Raw genomic sequence first — 15,190 nt, forward strand, 5'->3', positions numbered from 1 at the left:
TTTTGACTCCTCACCTTTTTTCGAGTCCTCACGCATCTCCCAAAAGACACTCGTAATCCGCCCGCAATCATTTTTCATGAATTTAAATGACGTCCAAATGGCTGTTTTTGATTTGGGAGAAACGGATTCGGAGAGCCTTTTCTCTACATGACGCAGATGGCATTGTACTCCACCTTGGTGCGCCAGCTCTGCGTCCAAATCACAGAACGGGGACCATTTGCATAGCTCACGGGCTTTATTGTGTTTTACAATATAGCAGGAAAGCACTTTCTCAATTCATTAAGCCCTTTATCCTCTCTCTCAGTTTGCAGTGGCAGATGCTTGTGTAAATGTGTTAGATTTAGTATAAAGGCTTTTGGTGATACTGTGTAATGATGTCACCTGTGCCTCGTAAAACACCCTCTAATGATTTGATTAGCCCTCATGTCGTGTGTCGCACCTCAAAATTGACACTTTTCCGGTGCAAAATTGAATGGTTCGAGTTGAGGAATGGGGATTTGTTTACACATATCTGCAACTTTCCATATGGAAAAGGTTAAACCGTATCCAAGCGGTACAACGGCTAAAGGTTAGGGCTATTCTTTTGCATGTATGTAATTTGGACGTGCCTACAGAACGTGGTCAGGCTTGACTGTGTAGCAGAGCTATAATTGAGCTTTTGTACAGTTCGCTGCATTTCTAAATACCATGTCACAAGGCCAGTGTTAACCTTGTACAGTTATATCAGCCCGGCAGTGCTGTATAACTGAATCACTGTACGCTTCCAATAATCCAAAGCCATTTTTGATGGTATAAAAGGGTTTCGGTCATGCTTAGAGAACACAAGGTGAACCCTGAGGGCTTTGTCTCATGAAACAAATTGGTTTTAAATGCAGTGCTTCTTATCTCTGGGTTGTCTATTCGTGACATGGAGCTTTTTATTTTTGGCGAAGCTTTTATGCGAAAAGGCTTAGTCATCTCAATGCATCCTGTCCTCGCGCTCATTATCGAAATGGACAGGAAATGCCTTGTTTGTAAAATGTCAAGTATGCAGCGGCGTTCTTTAATCCGACTGTGGAATTGATGTCCTGACCTGTTGCAATTTCTGCTAATGTTAAGATGCTTGTTTGTGTTAGACTTCACACCTTGGCATATAAAACAAGCACATCGCATTAGAATTAAGTTGCATTGTTTTAAGAATAAAGACATGCAGTCTTGTCTAGTGCAGCTGATGGTGGCAGAGCAAAGCTTTCCTCTTCAGAAGATCCTCTCATTTGCATCTTGTCGCACCTTGTGTGTTTTGTGTGGTTCACTTTTGTAGCTGATGCACATCCTCTGTTTACCATCTTATTTTCCTGGGTGTGCTACTCTCACTGTTCAGGAGATTTCTCTTCTCTCTGATAACAGTCTTTTTTACCCTCTCTGGTGTAGCCTAGCAACAAGCTGTTCAAGCAGTAAGTGGGGTTTTCAGCAGAGGTTGAGGTAGGAGGCTGACATAGTGGGCAAGATTTCTTGCTGGAACAGAAAGCTACAGCAATGCCACGGGGAAAAAAACAGTCTTATTTGGGCATTTGTGTTGCATTTATTCCACTTTTATTGGTGTTTACTCTTGCTGTTTGAATGCTATTGTGCAGGATGAATTTGATTTAACCTTGGAGGTTTTGCCAAAAATGTGCATTTATAGGCTTCACACAATGTGCTTGAAGTGCTTGAATTTGACTTTTGAAGTTTATGTACTGTTAAACGAACTTATGAAAAGCTACTTGAAAAAAGTTGGTATATTGGTAATTGCTAAATTACTTTCAAGTGTTTAATAAGCAAATACAATATTTTTACTCAACAAATAACACTTCAGCTTGTCCTTATTTAACCTCATGTGCTCGTGCCTTTGTAATGTGGTCCTTGAACAATTTTGTTTTTAAAGTGTTCTAAAGCTTCTTGAAAATACTGGAATTTCGTAATACGTTACAAAGACAATTTATTCTATTAAATACATTGATTAGATGTTAAGCAACTCAGTGGCTCAGTGGTTAGCACTGTCACCCCACAGCAAGAAGGTCTCTGGTTTGAGTCTCTGCTGGACCTGTTGGCATTTCTTTGTGGAGTATGCATGTTCTTCCTGTGTTGGCTTTAGTTTGCCTTTACATGCTTCGGTTTCCCCCACAGTCCAAAGAAATGCAATAAAGGTGAAATTAAATAAACTCAATTTGCTGTATGTGTGTACATGTGAGTGTGTATGGGTGTTTCCCATGGGTTGCAGCTTGAAGGGCATTATATTGTTATTATTTATTATTATTATTATTATTATTCATTCATTCATTCATTCATTTTCTTGTTGGCTTAGTCCCTTTATTAATCCGGGGTCGCCACAGCGGAATGAACCGCCAACTTATCCAGCAAGTTATGCAGCGGATGCCCTTCCAGCTGCAACCCATCTCTGGGAAACATCCACACACATTCACACACACACTCATACACTATGAACAATTTAGCCTACCCAATTCACCTGTACCGCATGTCTTTGGACTGTGGGGGAAACCGGAGCACCCGGAGGAAACCCACGTGAAGGCAGGGAGAACATGCAAACTCCCCACAGAAACGCCAACTGAGCCGAGGTTCGAACCAGCGACCTTCTTGCTGTGAGGCGACAGCACTACCTACTGCGCCACTGCCTCGCCTTCTTCTTCTTATTATTATTATTATTATTATTATTATTATTAGTAGTAGTAGTAGTAGTAGTAGTAGTAGTTGTAGTAGTATATTATTATTATTATTATATTATATTAATATTATTATATTCTATTATTATTATTATTGTTTTTGTATTGTTATTAATAATATTATTATGGTATTATTATTATTATTATTATTATTATTATTATTATTATTATTATTATTATTGTTCTATTCTATTATTATTATTTATTTATTTATTTATTTTATTACACCACTTTTAGGTATGCAAAAAAGACAATTTAATAACTAAACTGTATTTACAATAAACTCCTTTTCATCAGGAGTCACCTCAGTGGAAAGAACCAGCAACTTATCCAGCATATGTTTTACACAGCAGATGCCCTTCCGGCTGTAACCCAGTGCTGGGAAACTCTCATACACACTCACTCAGTCATACTCAAACACTACAGTCAATTTAGTTTATTAAATTGTGGGGGAAATTAAAGTACCCGTAGGAAACCCTTGCGAACATGGGGAGAACATGCAAACTCCACACAGAGATGCCAACTGGCCCAATCGGTACTTCTTGCTGTGAGGTGACAGTGCTCACCACTGAGCCACCATGTCACCTAAATACTTAATATAAATATTTTATTTGTTTTATTGCTATGCTGTTTTTTAATTTTATTTCAGTCTGTTTCATTTAAGTTTTTACTAGCAACACATACACCTAGACTACCTAATCAGCCTAATGCTAATCAGCCAAACCTACTTCCTCACATTCCTCAGCTTTCTCCCTTCATCAGGTGACTCCACCGCAGAATAATCCGTCATCAGTAAAGTCACGGTACCTAAATAGTATTAACCTGCAATATCATTGCTTGACTTTTGTTAATATAATACAACTGGTACAGTAACATCAACAACACAGAAATAGGTTTCTCTAACAAACACGTCAACAGATGGAAATGAAATGTGTTGTGACTGCCATTTTATGCTGTCTTTAATGAAATGTGTTGTGTGGTGCAGCTGAATATGAATTACACTGCAGACTAGAAGAAACATGGTTGGCAGGGTCAGATAGATCAAATTCTTATCAGCGTGTCAGCAACCCTGTCAAACCCTACTGTATCATCACACCGGCACCTTCGGTATTAATCACACCGCACTTCACCTGACCCATTGCGTGTACGGTCACGCTCTTTTCTGCCTGCGTCTCCTCCTGCTGATTTATTGCCATTATGTCACTGTTTTCAAAGCAATTTACTGTATGTAGATTTCGTTCTTGTTTTTCCTTCTCAGCCACTGTAAATTGTGATAGTGATAAGCCCATTCAGTAGGTGCTCCACCTGACTCTTTCTTTCTTTTCTCTCTCCATATATATCGCTCCATCCAGGCGTACTCTTCATTCCTGTTCATTTCCAGAGAGGATGATTGAACACACTTCACTTCTTCTTGTCATTTCATCATCCTTTGTTCAGTGTCGCACCACACAACATGTTTGAGGCTGGGCTCAGTAAACATGACGGTGGCGTCTTCTGATGATGTGCTTTAAGTAACAATGTGACAAAGAGCCTGTAAGAAACCAGGTGTAAAATAACCGCTTTGTTTGCTCACGATTGCGGCAAATGGAAAATCACTCCACTTTGGCCAACCGGTTTGGAGGACTATTTGCTCGCAATTATAAAAGTAAAACTTTTCAATCCTCGTTCTCAATATAAGCCTTTTCATAAAGGAGGAGCGGGTCTTTTCAGTAGGGATGGAATAATGGCTTTCGTGTTTCTGTTGCTGTGGCCACACCTCTGTCACACTTTTCATAATGGCAGAAATGAATTTCATTTAAATTTTTGTGTCCTGTGAATGCTAAAGAGAATGGCTTTTGTGAAACAAAGCCTCTAAAATAAATAGCAGGCTTTAGAAAAGGATGAATGAAAATCTGTGAGTGTCACACATGGTGCCAAAATTAAGCAAGGGCTTATTTAAGCCTATCTCTCCCTCGCTCTCTCACCGGTAAATCTAAGCCGCTGTTTGACATGAACTTAGCCACCTCTGATGTGAAGCTGTTTTATATGCCAATGTTAACTGCCTCTCCCTCATCCTCTCAAAGCAGTCGCCATGACGATTCCCCTGCCCGTTGTGGCATAGTAAAGCCTGTGTTACTTAATGTCTTGTTTTTCAACACTCTGATCTGAATTCCCTTCATGCATAAGAAAAGAAAGGTCTGATTCTGAGAGGATGTACATGGAAATGAGAAATTGCATCAACCCATTGCAAATAATTCCAAGTTCTTGTTCTCCAGATTGATTGGGCGAGAGGTTGTTGATGTTTCTGATGAACTCACTGGAACGTTTCACTTTGTATCACTCTGCTCGTTCCAGTTGAGTTGAGTTGTTGAGCAACATGCTAGTTAATCCTGCTTTTTTTTTTTTTTTTACTTTTTTCTTTGGGGGAGAGAAATAACTAAAAATAATTTGTCTCCGGGTGACATGGTGCTCAGTGGTTAGCACTGTCACTTCACAGCAAGAAGGTTGCAGCTTTGAGTTCTGGCTGGGTCAGTTGGCGTTTCTGTGTGAAATTGCATGTTCACCCTGTGGGCTTCCTCCGAGTGCTTCGGTTTTCCCCACAATCCAAAGACATGTGGTACAGGTGAATTAAATGAACTAAATTGGCCATAGTGTATGTAAGTAAATGTTAGAGTGTATGGATGTTTCCCAGTACTGGGTTGCAGCAGGAAGGGCATCCGCTGTGTATGCTGGATAATTTGGCGGTTCATTGACCCCTGACTGGTTAACTCTACTGTGACCACCCCTATGAAGTCGAAAGAAAATGAATGAATGAATTTGTCTGAAAAGATATATTATTTCAAAGTTACAAACTCTATTTCAAAGGACTGTATTTTCTCATTTTCTGAAGATACCCCTTAAAAAACAATTTTTTGGGGAATCTGGTGTATTTTTAATGGTTTGATTAGGATTAAAAAAACTAACTCTTGAGTGTTGATGTTGAGGTAAGAAGGCAGGAAAACCAAGGAGTGCTTATTTATCTTAATGTATTGTTTATTGCTCTTTTCCATGAATTGCAAACGAAGCTTACATTCCAGCTTTAAATATATTGAAAATCATAAAAGGTTAAATAATGAAAGAAAACAACATATGTATGTATGTATGCATATGTATACATTTGCATGTGTTTACAACTACACATAAAAGCGATAATAAACATGTGCTGTGAACTTGTCACTCTGACAAATGAGAGGACTGTTTTACTCCCATGTGACATGGCTTTTATTTAAATGTTGCCTTGTAAGAGTGAACCAAAACAAGAAAATGCAACATTGCAACACAAAATTAGTCATTAATTTGAAACAAAGCCATCCAACAGAAAATGACCCTTTTTTTTCTCTCTCTCTCTCGTTCATAAAGTGAAACTCATATGGGCTCACAATGGGCTCACATATCGGCTCATATGGGCTCACATACAAATCCCACTTCACTCTATGAACAAAAATTTTTTTTAACTTATTTCAGATTATCTTTTATGGTTCATAGAAGAACAGAAGTTCAGTAAAAAATGGTGCTGAGTAAAGCTAAGCTAAGCTAAAAGTGCTCCCACCAGGCCTGGAGATTGCTAAATGGATTTAAAATAGTAAAACTCAACACTTTGAAAAGAGTCGAAAAATAAGCATATTTTAATTGATCTTTTAAAACTTTTACAAAACTTATTTATGAATTAAAATTCAAAATATGACAACATAGGCTCATTCTGAAAACGTAGCCCTTTATACATTTCTGGAGATCGCGAATGATGTAGCCAGAAGTACGTATGGCCGCATTTCGTCTTTAAAATGAACACTATGGGGCTGTATGACGCCATTCCTTTTCTAGGTAAGCTGACTGCTTACCTCCTTATGGACGATTTTCCCGGGCCTACCAGTTTGCCCAGTAGCTCGCCATGTACGTTGGCGGACTTGAGACTTGGAGTTGACCACGATAATGGGGTTCGAGCCTGGCGAAAAACAATTTCAGAAAGTGGGTGAGACAAAAACATAAGCAAAAAAATAAAATAAACAAGTAAATAATTGGGTGAGAATGTGGGAAATTCTGAAAACAGTAAAAATCAGGTGAGGGCTTTTCCTTTTCTGGATTGCTTTTTAAAACTTCGGCTGTGGGTGAGCAGGTCAATTGGTGCTATTGAACATATCATTGGTTGGGTTTAGGGAATGAGGAGAGTGGGTCAGTTGTTCAGTCAGTCAGTCAGTCAACAGCGGCCTCTGGTGGAATTACGCGAGAACAGCAGGCTTGAATGGCACTCGCGAGGGAAATTTGAGATCTGAAAAAGCATCCACAGCGGCCTGTGGTGGAATTAAGAAAACAAAAACTGCAAAAAGTATACCTCCTGGGATGTATTTGGCTCTCTGCGGATATGTATAGTACATTTTCAGAATGAGCCTGAATTGCAATTTTGTTAATACTTTAAAAACAAGACTAATTTAGGCATCAGTCTCACCCCCTCTATCAAATACTTAATTTTTGCATCTTTTCTCTGATGATACTCATTGGCAGATGGTGGTCTCTCTTCAGGGTTGTTATATGTTGTGGTCATGTGAGGCCTGGTCTCCTTCCTCCATCTCCAAAGCTGAGCATTTGCTCTTTCATCGTTCATCTGTCCACTAGGCAAGAAAGGGCATGGCCGTTAGCAGCTTTGGAGCCGTTGTGTTAGTCGATGCCCCCCTCACTCTCTAATCCTCTAGTAGGAGAGGTGAACGGGATGGAAAGGACACACCTGCCAACACGCCTGTCAGCCTTAGCCCAGGAGGAGGAGATAATTGAGCAGATTCTGAACCACAGGGAGCGCCGTAGCAGAATACAGTGGGATAATGACCACTTTGTTCCCAGCTGGACTGCAGCAGGTGAAGCAGAAGAGTTGGCGCCTTTAATGTCCCCGAATTGTCACATTTGGATGCCATCACGGCCAGGGCTTTCATCAATCAACAGGAACGAGTTCTTCTGCGGCTTCAAGGGTCGCCTCCTTTGCAGACTTTCTCCAAGTCTGCTGTTTCTCCCTTTTTTTCCTCTCATATCTTTCCTCTCACAGCCACACTTTGCTGGGTTTCAGCGAGTGATGTATGGCTGTCAGTGGTGCTTTGCTTCGGTGTGTAGTGTTTCTGATGAGCAGGGTTTGGAGTAATGCTGGCGTGTGAATGACTGAGGCAGGGCTCCGAGGCACCTTCAGGACTGCCTGCAGGGGCCTCGCAGGTGACGCGCATATGCTGCAGTAATTAGTCGGAGAGTTGCGCAGCATTAACAGAAGCGGAGGATTTGGGATGGAAAATGCACACCTCTCTCTTCTCAGCACCCTCCTCCACTGACTTGTAAGTAGGGACAGCTCACATGGGCCATTCTGGGGTGTGTTTCTCAAACAACGACATAACTCGCACCTGAACTATCATAGTACGATGCAACGTTTGGGAAAAGAATGATGTAGTGACGAGTGTTTCTCAAAACTGTAGTTGCTGTGCCGCAGATCCGTCATTCGAACTACATTAGTCATAACGTAAAACATCCATAATGATGCTCTAAACAGGGTGGAGTAACTACTTCATTTAGAGAAAAAGCCCATCATTTTATTGTGTGAATTATATTGTTTTACACGCACGCGCATTAAAAAAAAAAATTCAATTTTAGTTTTGGTAAAAACATGCTCTCGCTTTCCATATTAATTGAAATATGTGCACTTAGCTAACACGTATACTAATCTCATATATAAATCATATAAATTGTTAATGGTTGTAGGCCTAATTTACAGTAGGCTATTTATTAAGAAATGAAAGAAATCATACTTAATAATAATATTAGTAATTATTATTATTATTATTATTATTATTATTATTATTATTATTATTATTATTATTATTATTATAAGTAAGATATTGTTTATTTAATTGTTTATTTTTATTTTTTTTGAAAAGTCTACTTTTACCATATCAAACATTTTGCAGAAATGTTCTAACCAACAGGACCATGTAATATACAGTACAGATAGATTTAATAAATATCCTGCAAAAAATTAAAAGCATTAATGTATGCAATATTTTTGGAGCTTTGGAGATGTAATAAATGATAGATCACCTATAGCTTTCATCATAAGTAGAGGCAGATAGAATTTGCGGATTTTTTTGCTAATTCTGGACAGAATTCTGGTAAATATCTGCTGATTTTAGGAGTATCTTAACTAAAACCTTAATATATGAATTAAAAAGGTAATACCTTTATTTAATGTTTACAATGCAAATCCAATTAGATCCGCTTATTTGGTCAACAAAGCAAGTCTCTTATATAACATATCTACTAAAAGACATGGAATATTACTTTAAAAACTGTATTGTAAATAAATCAAATTAGTATTTTTATTTTGATCAATAATGATCAATAACTAAATAACTGAATAAATACAAATTTACACACATTTATACAAGCAAAAACACTGAATCAATGATGGGCTAAAAATCCGCGGAATTCTGCTCACACAGATTCCATGTGGGTGTAGTCATGAGCCACGGCTGTGTTCAAAATGGCATAAATGATTTTAAAGTGCACTATAGCAATATGAAGATTGCTAAAACTGAACTGTAAAATTCTTTGAGAGCAAATTACACCTAAGAGAGATGACTTAATTATTATTTTTTTTAAATAATTCCAGGTTTAAATGTTAGAATGTTCCTATGGCATAGGGGGGATATCCGTGATTAACACAGCCAGGAACTATGCTTCTAACTACAGCTCTAGAGGTGTAGTTGCAAGCGTAGAAGTTTGCAATTCAGGTTGCGAACAACAGATTTAGGAAACATCAAATCAATATACTATATGTTTATACTATACTATATGTGAACTATATGTTTGTAACAAAGGAACTTTCAACTTTAGTTAGCTAACAAAGGTTTTTGGAAACACCCCTGGAAGGTTGAAATAATGTGAGTCTGAGGCTGTCTTGATCACCCAGCAGACAAAGATATTTGCCTAATTAAGAATAAGATTTATATTTATATATGTATTTGGACTTTGATAAGTTAATTTGATCATTTAATTATGCAAGAAAAGTAAATTTTTTTAATGCACATCCAGTCAGGACACAACCCTGTTCAGCCCATATCATCTCGTTCCTGTTTAGTCCAGCCTCTCTAGCTGTATCATAACCGTAAGTGATCCTCCAGGTGGGCTGCAAGATAAGCCTAAATTTAATTTAAATATTATGCTAGAATTGTTTCATTTCATTATTAATGTGGCCTCTGTTGTGTAGATTGATTCTGCTTCAGACTCGGTGCAACAGGCTTCATTGCACTGTTAAATACAGAGTTAACAGTGGCTCAAATCTCAGAACTGCTGCATGCTAGCGTCTTTTAGTTGCATAAAGCAAACCATCATGCTAATGTAAAGGGAAAGGAGATTAGAGTAATAGAAAATAGCCAACTCCTGTGTGCCTGAGTGAGTCCTACATTAGCCCTGTGTATGTCCCTTATTGAATCAAAACTATGCGTGCTCTCTTTGTATTTTTGCATGAACGCATTATATTCACATAGCTGTCTAAATCAATGTTCTGTGAGTATTTTACAACAGGCATATCTTGCTATCAAGATGCACTCTGGCTGAGCAATGGTGTCATAATGCGATGAGCTGTCTTTAGATTGATGCATTTCATCAGATTTGTAGTGTATTTTGTGTATTTTATATTCATATGTTCATGCTATATGGATTGTAGCTATTCATTCAGTCCAGTTAAGTGATTGTTTAATGGGTCTTTTGGCTTATTCCTGTTGCCCTGTTGTATATGGCATGTTCATTTTCAGTCAATAAGTTCTCTGAAGTTATAATTATATGTGTGAAGTTTGAGCTTTAAATCCATACATGTATATACTGTACCTATTATTATAAAAATGTTTGAATTGAACAGAGTTTTTTTAAGTTACAACATATAGCTTTATTTAAAGTTTGTTTAAATGTTAATATATATTTTTTACATAGACATTTACATTAGATGTCGCCTACGCTATTGTTGTCTATTGGAAGGAATGCGTCAGTGGAGCTGCCATTTTAGTACCGGGTAGCGCTACTTTGAAATGAATGTGGGACCAAGGTGCAGTGGAGGCCTGGCCACCAAAAGCCAGATATATATATATACATATATCTATGATCGAGAGTTTTCCCGGTGGTCAGTATGCAAATTTTTTTTTTTTAATTACGAAAATTATAATTTTACATCACTTATCTACATCAATGGATAAGTGACCGCACTGGCATTGACAACAAAAAGTCTGTAACATACAAAAACTTTAAAAACTGAAATCTTAACTTTGAAATGTTCTGCCTTTATGCAGTTTTTTTTTTTTTTTTTTTTTTTTTTTTTTGCTAGCCACTACACCCATACACAGCGCAAAAGTCCAGCATCTTTACGTTAGCATTTGTCTTGACTAGTGTGGTTGAATGACTTTTGCTCTGGGAACACTGTACGAATGTGGCGACACTGTTGACACATGCTCAGGGTCTGTATGCAATATGTAGTGTATATATCTATGTTTTTTTATAGCATGCAGTAGACGAAGAAAAAAAAATGATTAAGGCAAAACAAATGTTTTATTAATAAAATAAAAAAAATCACTTTTTAAAAAGCACTTTTCTCTTCGTGTATAATCAGAAATGTCAGCCGTAGGGGGGCTTTGCAAAATTTACCAGAGAAGGACGTGAGCCTGAAGTAACAAAAGTTGAGAACTTCAGACCTAATTGATGTTTTATTTATTTATGTATTATTATTGTCGCTGTTACTGTTATTTCATTTCCATGGAGATGGTGAGAGAGAGTAGTTACTTGGCATTGTGCCCTAACCACGTCTCTAACACAATTTTCATTTTTTAAAGACTGCCTCTTCCACCTTCACTTACAAGAGTTGCCTGTTGAAAATTGTTTGCACAAATGGTGCATTAGCTCTATTATTAAGTTATATTATAAAGGGAAACTATGTTGTCCATCCTGCCTCTTTTGCCTTGCAATTAATTGTCCTTGAGCATCAATTAAGTCTCAGATGAAATACTACTCTTAGTAGTCCAGGTGGCTGAGGACAAAATAAATGTTTAAACATCTATAATCACATTCCTTCTGTCTATATAACTATAGACAGGCAAAAAGCTCATGGTGAGAGCACGGAAACCTTTTCTCTCTCCAGCCCATGCATTGAAGTTAGAGCAGACTTCCCCTTTCATGTGAAGACTGTATTAGATGGACACCTGTGCAGGCTTCCTCCAGTCAACCAGCCAAAGGTTTTCATTTACACCACTAGGAAGGGGTATACCTGCTGTGCTGGAGATAGAGCCTCGCTCCGTTAGCCCTCAAAGCAACAGAAGTTCGCTAGAAGCCACACAAAAGTAGGTTCCAGGGGGCTCCGCAAGATACGTTCACCTTACAAGACATTGCATGACATTTTTTTCATCGCCTTCTCCCTACCGTCATAGGACTGGTTGTAGAATTCAAAGGCATTTATTCGACAGCTCTGATAATGTAAGAGAGAAAGCAGGAGGCAGATCTCTGCTCCATGGCTGACCTCGGCCCGTTGCGCCTGCGCTCTGCCCGAGGCGATCGGATGCTGTCTGGCTCTGTCGGTTTCCTGGCGACTAAGGGGGAAGAATTAACACTGATCCCTAAGCTCGAGGGAAATGAGGGAAGTGGCATCTGAGGAATACACCCATCTCGCCCGTGGCTTTGTACGGTTCCCTGGAAGGGACATCTTATCCTGGATTAGCTCTGACAAACTTCACTTCCCCTGCTTCTCACAGAATGGAACAACATGAGTCCCTTGTGTCGAATGTGTTGTTCCCAGATTTGCATAATGCTGGATTGTTGTGAATGCGAGTTAGTCCACAAAAGCAGCCGAAGCAGCCTGAGGATTTATTGATGTTTGAAGGGCAGACGAGGAGAAGCTGAGGCAAAAACATGGCCGTACTGAAAGTACAAATGATCAAGCATCTCTTAACCACAGGATCTGGTTCGTTGTCTGCGAGTATGCCTCAGGCACACCTGTCAAGCTCAAAATCTGTGGCATCTAAGCAGCTTGTAAAGGTTGCCCTCATTCCATGTCCTGCCTCCGAACGCCCCCCGTGGCCCAGTTCTGTCCGCCTCTGTGTAATGTACCTATAAATCTGCGGAGGCTGCAGCACGTGTCGAAACTTGAGGTGGGTGCTTACCACAGTAACGTATATTACACTGACCTGGAGACATTCCTCAACTTCTCGTGGGACCATTTCTACTTGCTCTGCTTTGGTCTTAAGTCGCCATCATGACATTGGTTTTGAAATAATTACGTTGTTAATATGTTTAAGTGGAAACCTTTCGGAGCGGCCCCGGAGATTTTAGCAGAGGAAATTGAGTGGAAATTGAATTGAATATAACCGGTGTTTGTCATCAACAATAGGCCACGCTTGAGTGTAATCGCTAATCATAATGATTTGTCTGAAGGAACCCGAGACACCCTTTATCTCAAGCTTCTTCATACAGGCAATGCAGAAGGAAACAAAAAGGTTACGAGAGAGAGAGAGAGAGAGAGTGGGGGGGGGGGGTGAGGGCGATTAAATCTTTCTGTTCATGACTTTGAGTTCATTTTGTCTCTGGGAACATGATTGATTTTCTCATTTAAACATTGCTTGGGAAATTCAGCTGTGTTAGTTTGAACTGTTTACCAAAATGAAAGCATCTTCTTAAATATGCCGATATGCATTGCCCTTAAAGGACAAAATAACTTCCTGTTTATAGAAATACCTCCAGGTAAAATGCATTCAAATCCAATTTGTCCACTGTATACACAGTACTTCTAAGTGGCTATAGCAAAATTGCACATAAGCCTCCGTTCGGGGTGACGGCAACACAGGGGGTCAATGAGATTTTTAATTACATTTCCATTACAGCACAGGACTGCTGCTCCTGGGCTGAAGGAACAGGTAAATATAGACAGGGCTTGCAATAACACATCTGCGATCCATCCGACCACAGGCCCAAGAGCAGAGTCATTTCATTCCAATCTGCTCACACTTTCACCATGGCAATCACTTTTGCTTAATTACAAGATTAGAGGATCTAATTAGAAGATCTGCTGTCTTTGAAATCAACACATCCTTTGAAATGAGACACTTCGGTTGCCCAGAGGGTAGACTTTTCCCTCCTTGTCAAATCGATTGCGCTTGAATGAGTGCGATGGGTTCGGTTTGCGTGAAAGGGGTGACCCTGTCGTTTTTAAAGGCGGTTTCATTGTCTCAATGCGGAGAGAGAAAATACATTAACACAAAGCGTCTTGGGAAGTCTGTCAACAAGCACCTTGCACACCACTCGCTGTTGTCACATTATTTTCTTTTTGAAAGCCACCATTCAGTCTTGCACATCTTTTTCTTTACCTATCACTTAGTCTAAGCGCAATACTTGAAAGTAAAAGTAAAATGCAATGAAGTGCAGTATTTTATCTCCCCATGTAGAGTGAAGGAACATTTCCATCCATCATGAAAATGGCATACGGAGAAAGAAGAATTAAGAAAATTGCCACAGACGTTCCCTTCTTTTCAAAGTCAAAGCAGATAAGCCTGATGCACAGTAACCAGCTTTTTATGATGCTTCCATCTGATTTGAGGCAAGATTTGGGGTGTTTGGTTTCTACTGTCAGTACATCACACGTGATTGGAGGTTTATTGAACATAGCCTCCCTTCTTGTGTTTCTCCCAAAGGAGAATTTTGATGTGGAAGTTTTGTGAGTGAGCAAATGCTGGCAGAATTTAATGAGATTTCTGAATAGAGGGCTTAAACTTTATTAAAACATGAAGGACAATAGACAGAGCAACAAATGGCCTTTTGCATTGCTATGAATGATATGATCTACCAGCTACATCATTGCAAATCAGTCCTTCATTGCAGATGTTTGATTATGAGAGTGTTTCTTTTTGGTGATTTTCATGATTGGCCAAATCGTGACGCTTTCATTTATGGTGATGATGCAGTTCAGTATGATAGTTGTAGAAAAAACATGCCATCACATGGGGCTGGAAAAATACTTCATGAAAGATGTTGTTAAAAGGGATTGTTCTCCCAAACTGAAATGTTTGATGTTAATTTATTCAGTCTAATTTGCTGTTGTTGTTGTTGTTTCTGCAGCTAAACATTAGAAAAGGTTTTTAACTGAAACCATTATCTTAACATTTTTTTTTTTGGTTGAAAAAAATATATAGACAACCTAAATGTAATACACATGGCTCTTGGAGTTTACTGAGGATGTGTATTAAATGTAATAATTGTAAATAATAATAAATACATATACAGTACACGCACACACACACATACAGTATATGCACACACAAAAAATACACGTACACACACACACACACACACACATATATATATATGAAGAGTTTAGATTTGAAAACTTCTAAAAGCAGTGTGAAATTTCCTTCAAAAATGTTGAATGAAAAAAAATGGTCTCTTCAAGTACCACCATAATGAGCAGTATTGAAATA

At 38.7% G+C, this 15,190-nt stretch overlaps 1 protein-coding gene across 8 annotated transcripts in view; it reads left to right on the forward strand.

Annotated features, from left to right (window-relative positions):
• cadm1a (cell adhesion molecule 1a) overlaps positions 1-15,190 on the forward strand; it is a 462,812-nt gene that overhangs the window by 428,285 nt on the left and 19,337 nt on the right.

The sequence above is a fragment of the Danio rerio genome, chromosome 21 (assembly GCF_049306965.1).
Source record: "Danio rerio strain Tuebingen ecotype United States chromosome 21, GRCz12tu, whole genome shotgun sequence".
In the NCBI taxonomy this organism is placed as follows: Eukaryota; Metazoa; Chordata; class Actinopteri; order Cypriniformes; family Danionidae; genus Danio; species Danio rerio.